This window comes from Anopheles gambiae, chromosome 3, assembly GCF_943734735.2.
Source record: "Anopheles gambiae chromosome 3, idAnoGambNW_F1_1, whole genome shotgun sequence".
In the NCBI taxonomy this organism is placed as follows: domain Eukaryota; kingdom Metazoa; phylum Arthropoda; class Insecta; order Diptera; family Culicidae; genus Anopheles; species Anopheles gambiae.
Genome location: NC_064602.1, coordinates 33,714,037 through 33,723,752, shown reverse-complemented (window position 1 = coordinate 33,723,752; position 9,716 = coordinate 33,714,037).

The window sequence follows — 9,716 nt, the reverse complement described above, 5'->3', positions numbered from 1 at the left end:
TTTGCGACTTTTGCGATTGTCGCAAAAACTTTTGCGACTTTTGCGATTGTCGCAAAAACTTCTGCGATTTTTGCAAAAACTTCTGCGACTTTTGCGATTGTCGCAAAAACTTTTGCGATTTTCGCAAAAACTTGCGATTGTCGCAAAAACTTTTGCGACTTTTGCAATTGTCGCAAAAACTTCTGCGATTGTCGCAAAAACTTCTGCGATTGTCGCAAAAACTTCTGCGACTTTTGCGATTGTCGCAAAAACTTCTGCGACTTTTGTGATTGTCGCAAAAACTTCTGCGACTTTTGCAATTGTCGCAAAAACTTCTGCGACTTTTGCGATTGTCGCAAAAACTTCTGCGATTGTCGCAAAAACTTCTGCGACTTTTGCGATTGTCGCAAAAACTTCTGCGACTTTTGTGATTGTCGCAAAAACTTCTGCGACTTTTGCGATTGTCGCAAAAACTTCTGCGACTTTTGAGATTGTCGCAAAAACTCTTGCGATTGTCGCAAAAACTTCTGCGACTTTTGCGATTGTCGCAAAAACTTCTGCGACTTTTGCGATTGTCGCAAAAACTTCTGCGACTTTTGCGATTGTCGCAAAAACTTTTGCGACTTTTGCAATTGTCGCAAAAACTTCTGCGACTTTTGCGATTGTCGCAAAAACTTTTGCGACTTTTGCGATTGTCGCAAAAACTTTTGCGATTTTTGCGATTGTCGCAAAAACTTCTGCGATTGTCGCAAAAACTTCTGCGACTTTTGCGATTGTCGCAAAAACTTTTGCGACTTTTGCGATTGTCGCAAAAACTTCTGCGACTTTTGCGATTGTCGCAAAAACTTCTGCGATTGTCGCAAAAACTTCTGCGACTTTTGCGATTGTCACAAAAACTTTTGCGACTTTATTCACCACACACTCTCCGCCCGTTACCTTTTCTCTCGTGTGATAAGAGCATGTGATAAGCGCCCAATAAGAGAGAGGAACGTTAGATCTTCTCACACTAGCGAGAGCGAGACATGGTGAGAGTGTGGATCGGTAGAGCTACCTCCTGATTTGGATGATCTCCTGTTACGATGCCTGGTATTTTGGCCCGCGTTAGTAGCGTTTTGATTGGTCGCAGCATCCCTCAAAGGTAGTGGAAGGAGCGAGAGAAGCGATATACACTCTCCTCGTCATCTTTCCTCTCGTGTGATCAGAGCATGTGATAAGCGCCCAATAAGAGAGAGGAGCGTTAGATCTTCTCACACTAGCGAGAGCGAGACATGGTGAGAGTGTGGATCGATAGAGTTACCTCCTGATTTGGATGATCTCCTGTTACGATGCCTGGTATTTTGGTCCGCGTTAGTAGCGTTTCGATTGGTCGCAGCATCCTTTAGAAGTAGCGGAAGGAGCGAGAGAAAGAATACACATTTGCGATTGTCGCAAAAACTTCTGCGACTTTTGGGATTGTCGCAAAAACTTTTGCGACTTTTGCGATTGTCGCAAAAACTTCTGCGACTTTTGCGATTGTCGCAAAAACTTTTGCGACTTTTGCGATTGTCGCAAAAACTTTTGCGATTGTCGCAAAAACTTTTGCGACTTTTGCAATTGTCGCAAAAACTTCTGCGATTGTCGCAAAAACTTTTGCGATTGTCGCAAAAACTTCTGCGACTTTTGCGATTGTCGCAAAAACTTTTGCGACTTTTGCGATTGTCGCAAAAACTTCTGCGACTTTTGCGATTGTCGCAAAAACTTCTGCGACTTTTGCGATTGTCGCAAAAACTTCTGCGACTTTTGCGATTGTCGCAAAAACTTCTGCGACTTTTGCGATTGTCGCAAAAACTTCTGCGACTTTTGCGATTGTCGCAAAAACTTTTGCGACTTTTGCGATTGTCGCAAAAACTTTTGCGACTTTTGCGACTGTCGCAAAAACTTTTGCGACTTTGCAATTGTCGCAAAAACTTCTGCGACTTTTGCGATTGTCGCAAAAACTTCTGCGACTTTTGCGATTGTCGCAAAAACTTTTGCGACTTTCGCGATCGTCGCAAAAACTTCTGCGACTTTTGCAATTGTCGCAAAAACTTCTGCGACTTTTGCGATTGTCGCAAAAACTTCTGCGACTTTTGCAATTGTCGCAAAAACTTTTGCGACTTTTGCGATTGTCGCAAAAACTCTTGCGATTGTCGCAAAAACTTCTGCGACTTTTGCGATTGTCACAAAAACTTCTGCGAATTTTGCAATTGTCGCGAAAATTTCTGCGACTTTTGCGATTGTCGCAAAAACTTTTGCGACTTTTGCGATTGTCGCAAAAACTTTTGCGACTTTTGTGATTGTCGCAAAAACTTTTGCGACTTTTGCGATTGTCGCAAAAACTTCTGCGACTTTTGCGATTGTCGCAAAAACTTCTGCGACTTTTGCGATTGTCGCAAAAACTTCTGCGATTGTCGCAAAAACTTCTGCGACTTTTGCGATTGTCGCAAAAACTTTTGCGACTTTTGCGATTGTCGCAAAAACTTTTGCGACTTTTGCGATTGTCGCAAAAACTTCTGCGATTTTCGCAAAAACTTCTGCGACTTTTGCGATTGTCGCAAAAACTTTTGCGATTTTCGCAAAAACTTTTGCGATTGTCGCAAAAACTTTTGCGACTTTTGCAATTGTCGCAAAAACTTCTGCGATTGTCGCAAAAACTTCTGCGATTGTCGCAAAAACTTCTGCGACTTTTGCGATTGTCGCAAAAACTTCTGCGACTTTTGCGATTGTCGCAAAAACTTCTGCGACTTTTGTGATTGTCGCAAAAACTTCTGCGACTTTTGCGATTGTCGCAAAAACTTCTGCGACTTTTGAGATTGTCGCAAAAACTCTTGCGATTGTCGCAAAAACTTCTGCGACTTTTGCGATTGTCACAAAAACTTTTGCGACTTTTGCGATTGTCGCAAAAACTCTTGCGATTGTCGCAAAAACTTTTGCGACTTTTGCGATTGTCGCAAAAACTTTTGCGACTTTTGCGATCGTCGCAAAAACTTCTGCGACTTTTGCAATTGTCGCAAAAACTTCTGCGACTTTTGCGATTGTCGCAAAAACTTCTGCGACTTTTGCGATTGTCGCAAAAACTTTTGCGACTTTTGCGATTGTCGCAAAAACTTTTGCGACTTTTGCGATTGTCGCAAAAACTTTTGCGACTTTTGCGACTGTCGCAAAAACTTTTGCGACTTTGCAAATGTCGCAAAAACTTCTGCGACTTTTGCGATTGTCGCAAAAACTTCTGCGACTTTTGCGATTGTCGCAAAAACTTTTGCGACTTTTGCGATCGTCGCAAAAACTTCTGCGACTTTTGCAATTGTCGCAAAAACTTCTGCGACTTTTGCGATCGTCGCAAAAACTTTTGCGACTTTTGCAATTGTCGCAAAAACTTTTGCGACTTTTGCGATTGTCGCAAAAACTCTTGCGATTGTCGCAAAAACTTCTGCGACTTTTGCGATTGTCACAAAAACTTCTGCGAATTTTGCAATTGTCGCGAAAATTTCTGCGACTTTTGCGAATGTCGCAAAAACTTTTGCGACTTTTGCGATTGTCGCAAAAACTTTTGCGACTTTTGTGATTGTCGCAAAAACTTTTGCGACTTTTGCGATTGTCGCAAAAACTTCTGCGACTTTTGCAATTGTCGCAAAAACTTCTGCGACTTTTGCGATTGTCGCAAAAACTTCTGCGATTGTCGCAAAAACTTCTGCGACTTTTGCGATTGTCGCAAAAACTTTTGCGACTTTTGCGATTGTCGCAAAAACTTTTGCGACTTTTGCGATTGTCGCAAAAACTTCTGCGATTTTTGCAAAAACTTCTGCGACTTTTGCGATTGTCGCAAAAACTTTTGCGATTTTCGCAAAAACTTGCGATTGTCGCAAAAACTTTTGCGACTTTTGCAATTGTCGCAAAAACTTCTGCGATTGTCGCAAAAACTTCTGCGATTGTCGCAAAAACTTCTGCGACTTTTGCGATTGTCGCAAAAACTTCTGCGACTTTTGTGATTGTCGCAAAAACTTCTGCGACTTTTGCAATTGTCGCAAAAACTTCTGCGACTTTTGCGATTGTCGCAAAAACTTCTGCGATTGTCGCAAAAACTTCTGCGACTTTTGCGATTGTCGCAAAAACTTCTGCGACTTTTGTGATTGTCGCAAAAACTTCTGCGACTTTTGCGATTGTCGCAAAAACTTCTGCGACTTTTGAGATTGTCGCAAAAACTCTTGCGATTGTCGCAAAAACTTCTGCGACTTTTGCGATTGTCGCAAAAACTTCTGCGACTTTTGCGATTGTCGCAAAAACTTCTGCGACTTTTGCGATTGTCGCAAAAACTTTTGCGACTTTTGCAATTGTCGCAAAAACTTCTGCGACTTTTGCGATTGTCGCAAAAACTTTTGCGACTTTTGCGATTGTCGCAAAAACTTTTGCGATTTTTGCGATTGTCGCAAAAACTTCTGCGATTGTCGCAAAAACTTCTGCGACTTTTGCGATTGTCGCAAAAACTTTTGCGACTTTTGCGATTGTCGCAAAAACTTCTGCGACTTTTGCGATTGTCGCAAAAACTTCTGCGATTGTCGCAAAAACTTCTGCGACTTTTGCGATTGTCACAAAAACTTTTGCGACTTTATTCACCACACACTCTCCGCCCGTTACCTTTTCTCTCGTGTGATAAGAGCATGTGATAAGCGCCCAATAAGAGAGAGGAACGTTAGATCTTCTCACACTAGCGAGAGCGAGACATGGTGAGAGTGTGGATCGGTAGAGCTACCTCCTGATTTGGATGATCTCCTGTTACGATGCCTGGTATTTTGGCCCGCGTTAGTAGCGTTTTGATTGGTCGCAGCATCCCTCAAAGGTAGTGGAAGGAGCGAGAGAAGCGATATACACTCTCCTCGTCATCTTTCCTCTCGTGTGATCAGAGCATGTGATAAGCGCCCAATAAGAGAGAGGAGCGTTAGATCTTCTCACACTAGCGAGAGCGAGACATGGTGAGAGTGTGGATCGATAGAGTTACCTCCTGATTTGGATGATCTCCTGTTACGATGCCTGGTATTTTGGTCCGCGTTAGTAGCGTTTCGATTGGTCGCAGCATCCTTTAGAAGTAGCGGAAGGAGCGAGAGAAAGAATACACATTTGCGATTGTCGCAAAAACTTCTGCGACTTTTGGGATTGTCGCAAAAACTTTTGCGACTTTTGCGATTGTCGCAAAAACTTCTGCGACTTTTGCAATTGTCGCAAGAACTTCTGCGACTTTTGCGATTGTCGCAAAAACTTCTGCGACTTTTGCGATTGTCGCAAAAACTTTTGCGACTTTTGTGATTGTCGCAAAAACTTCTGCGATTGTCGCAAAAACTTCTGCGACTTTTGCGATTGTCGCAAAAACTTTTGCGACTTTTGCGATTGTCGCAAAAACTTCTGCGACTTTTGCGATTGTCGCAAAAACTTCTGCGATTGTCGCAAAAACTTCTGCGACTTTTGCGATTGTCACAAAAACTTTTGCGACTTTATTCACCACACACTCTCCGCCCGTCACCTTTTCTCTCGTGTGATAAGAGCATGTGATTACGATGCCTGGTATTTTGGCCCGCGTTAGTAGCGTTTTGATTGGTCGCAGCATCCCTCAAAGGTAGTGGAAGGAGCGAGAGAAGCGATACACACTCTCCTCGTCATCTTTCGTCTCGCATGATAAGAGCATGTGATAAGCGCCCAATAAGAGAGAGGTGCGTTAGATCTTCTCACACTAGCGAGAGCGAGACATGGTGAGAGTGTGGATCGATAGAGCTACCTCCTGATTTGGATGATCTCCTGTTACGATGCCTGGTATTTTGGCCCGCGTTAGTAGCGTTTTGATTGGTCGCAGCATCCCTCAAAGGTAGTGGAAGGAGCGAGAGAAGCGATACACACTCTCCTCGTCATCTTTCGTCTCGCATGATAAGAGCATGTGATAAGCGCCCAATAAGAGAGAGGTGCGTTAGAGCTTCTCACACTAGCGAGAGCGAGACATGGTGAGAGTGTGGATCGATAGAGCTACCTCCTGATTTGGATGATCTCCTGTTACGATGACTGCTATTTTGGTTTTGATTGGTCGCAGCATCCTTTAGAAGTAGCGGAAGGAGCGAGAGAAAGAATACACTCTCCGCCCGTCACCTTTTCTCTCGTGTGATAAGAGCATGTGATAAGCGCCCAATAAGAGAGAGGAACGTTAGATCTTCTCACACTAGCGAGAGCGAGACATGGTGAGAGTGTGGATCGATAGAGCTACTTCCTGATTTGAATGATCTCCTGTTACGATGCCTGGTATTTTGGTCCGCGTTAGTAGCGTTTTGATTGGTCGCAGCATCCTTTAGAAGTAGCGGAAGGAGCGAGGGAAAGGATACACACTCCGCCCGTCACCTTTTCTCTCGTGTGATAAGAGCATGTGATAAGCGCCCAATAAGAGAGGAGCGTTAGATCTTCTCACACTGGCGAGAGCGAGACATGGTGAGAGTGTGGATCGATAGAGCTACCTCCTGATTTGGATGATCTCCTGTTACGATGACTGCTATTTTGGTTTTGATTGGTCGCAGCATCCTTTAGAAGTAGCGGAAGGAGCGAGAGAAAGAATACACTCTCCGCCCGTCACCTTTTCTCTCGTGTGATAAGAGCATGTGATAAGCGCCCAATAAGAGAGAGGAGCGTTAGATCTTCTCACACTAGCGAGAGCGAGACATGGTGAGAGTGTGGATCGATAGAGCTGCCTCCTGATTTGGATGATCTCCTGTTACGATGACTGCTATTTTGGTCGCAGCATCCTTTAGAGGTAGCGGAAGGAGCGAGAGAGAAACGATACACACTCTCCTCGTCATCTTTCCTCTCGCATGATAAGAGCATGTGATAAGCGCCCAATAAGAGAGAGGAGCGTTAGATCTTCTCACACTAGCGAGAGCGAGACATGGTGAGAGTGTGGATCGATAGAGCTACCTCCTGATTTGGATGATCTCCTGTTACGATGCCTGGTATTTTATTCCGCGCTGGTAGCGTTTTGATTGGTCGCAGCATCCTTCAGAGGTAGCGGAAGGAGCGAGAGAAGCGATATACACTCTCCTCGTCATCTTTCCTCTCGTGTGATAAGAGCATGTGATCAGCGCCTAATACCAGAGAGAAAACCATATACTATATACAGAGAGAAGGCAGTATAGGACTAGAAAACGCGAGAGCACCGAACGTAGGCGTTTTCTCTCATTTAAAAAAATCCCTGCATATTTATCCTTTTTAACACGTGTCACTAACACGTGTTTACAGTCGAGCATCACGATCAACACATGAATTATCTTTTACCCGATTGCTATTTGCTGACCATACCACCACACAGCAGTAATCTCTAATTGCCCGTTGTTGCTCCTCCCTCTTTCTGTTAGACTGATACATCATGCACGCCATTTATCAGCAGGAAATTGATAGATTGTGTATGTGTAAGGTTATCTCGTGCAATCACACGATAGTAACCTGTCCGTTTCCCATCCCTTTCTCTGTGCTACTCTTTCTCTTCAATGAACGCGCGTTTCGTCACACGCAGGAAGAAGCCGGCAAGCGCGCGCGCGCGCGATGCGCATGAATCATCAACGAGCGCGTGCTTACCCTGACCATGGCAATCACAAGACCGGCACCACACCGACACATATCTTCTCTGACGTCACTGCCGTAAACAACGGCCGCCGCCGCTCCAGTGTTGCGCAATGGACCGCGAGAACGCGCCAACATGCGCCACCGAGAGCAATACGCGCAGCTCTCTGCGAGAGATACCTTTCTCGCGCATTAACAGCTGATCGAGCATTGCGCGGCGGCACGAGGAAGCGCTTTGAGCGCCAAAATCTCGCCAATCTTGGTAACACAATATTCGTGAGAAAATTTGCATTTGATTTGCAGCGAGCGAGCTGCTATCTTCGATCTTCGATGTGAAACGCTGAGAGGAACAGCATCGCTGACTCATCATCGTGATCGCGTTCCCTATGTCGGTGTGTCGGCGGGCCAGGCCGGTTGTCAGTGTCTGGGTGATAAAAAAAAACCTGCTTTTTCTGGATCATAGAGGCGCGCCACACGGAGCTTTTCACTTGGCACTGCCGTGACATTTTGAAGCAACGGGACGAATCTTTGTCGATCAAGTCGCTGGTGGTGGCGTCTCGGCAGCTTCTTCATCTGCCAACTGCCAACCGTCGATGAGTCACGTCAGTTTATGCGCCGGGGCCCCCGAAAAAATGTACCATATATCAAGGAACCAACAAGCTCTCGTCTGTGCGGGAACAGCGGCTTTTGGACTTTCCATTAAGATCGGGCTGAGTCTACAAAAATGATAAAGCGAAGCGGTTAGTGGGGGGGGGGGGGTTTGTCGGGTGCTAGCTGCTGCTTGGTTTGGCCTTCCTTATCAATGGCCAGACCGTACGTAATGTTCAGGGCCCCAGCTGGACATGTTTGCGATTTATGATTCAATCATGCTATAAAGGCGCCTGCATATCTTGTGTATGTTTGGCATGGTGGCTTACTGAGCGGCTTACTGCAGACTAGGTCATCGTAAAGACCCAGTGGCTGACGATAAAACGTGCGCCCCTCCCAATTTCTTCTAGAAGTTTGTTATTATATGATTCATAACGATCGAAAGCCTTTGAATGAATGATTTGCCCTGATAACACTGTTCCAAATTGTGCTTTAGAAATGTATCTAAAGCCAACAACTAGGGCACTTGGGGGCACGTGCTTTTGGGGGTCATCATACCATCCCGTATCGCTATCTTCACACATGTGGGGCCACCTTGAATCATCATCTCCCCGCGTGAGAGATAAGCAGAGGCGCTAACATTCTAACCGATGGCGTCACCACCTTCTCCTTCCTTCTGCTTATAACTCGGGCGACTCGGGCAAAAAAGCACGTGCGTGCTGTTGTCTATCCGAATGGGACAGGCAATTCCCTTTTTCGGTTTGCTGCCCCGTGTAAGATAGCATTGTTGTACATTTGTCACACCAGCTTGCAATAGCGTAACACATCATCTCCCGTGTGTGTGCTCTCTGCATTTGCGCTTAGCTTATCGCAGTATGAATGGAGGAGGGCATTAGACGCGTAATGAACGCGTCCGGTGTCCGGATGCTCCTCCCAGTCATAAAAGCACATTTTAAAGCGTTTATCATACCTATAAATAGGTTGGCTTTAAATAACTTTGAGGTGCTCCAATGACTTCTGGATTGCCTTTACATATGCTTTTTAGCTTTTCGATAAACTTTGGTAATTTTCATCTCCAAAATTGTTGTGAATGCTGCACTCTGATTTTAATGATTTTGTGTTTCGTTTTTTTCTCAAAATTTTGATAGTTAAGTATAACTGATCAGCTAAATTCGCTCGATCCTCTTGACTACTTGGCTTTCTTAGTCTTAATCTCTGTTAGTCTACCATACTCTATCCGGATGAGAGTTTCTTCATTTTATCTACTCCAGTATCTTTTTCCCATCATCTCCAGTTCACCATTAGAGGTCTCAAGATTATAGCCCTATCCTAACTTTGATTCCTATTCGTAATGATCTTTCTTCAACCTTTATGTTCGCCAAATAGTCCAAACCTTTAACAATTCTGGAAAGCATCCCAAGCGCGTAGTTTCAGAGCTCCCCAAACCCAAAGACAATTTTGAATTCAGGATTCAATTAATACAGAACTTAAATCAAACTAAAATTATCAGAATTCTTCAGGACATAAGATAAATCTCCTGAAACTAA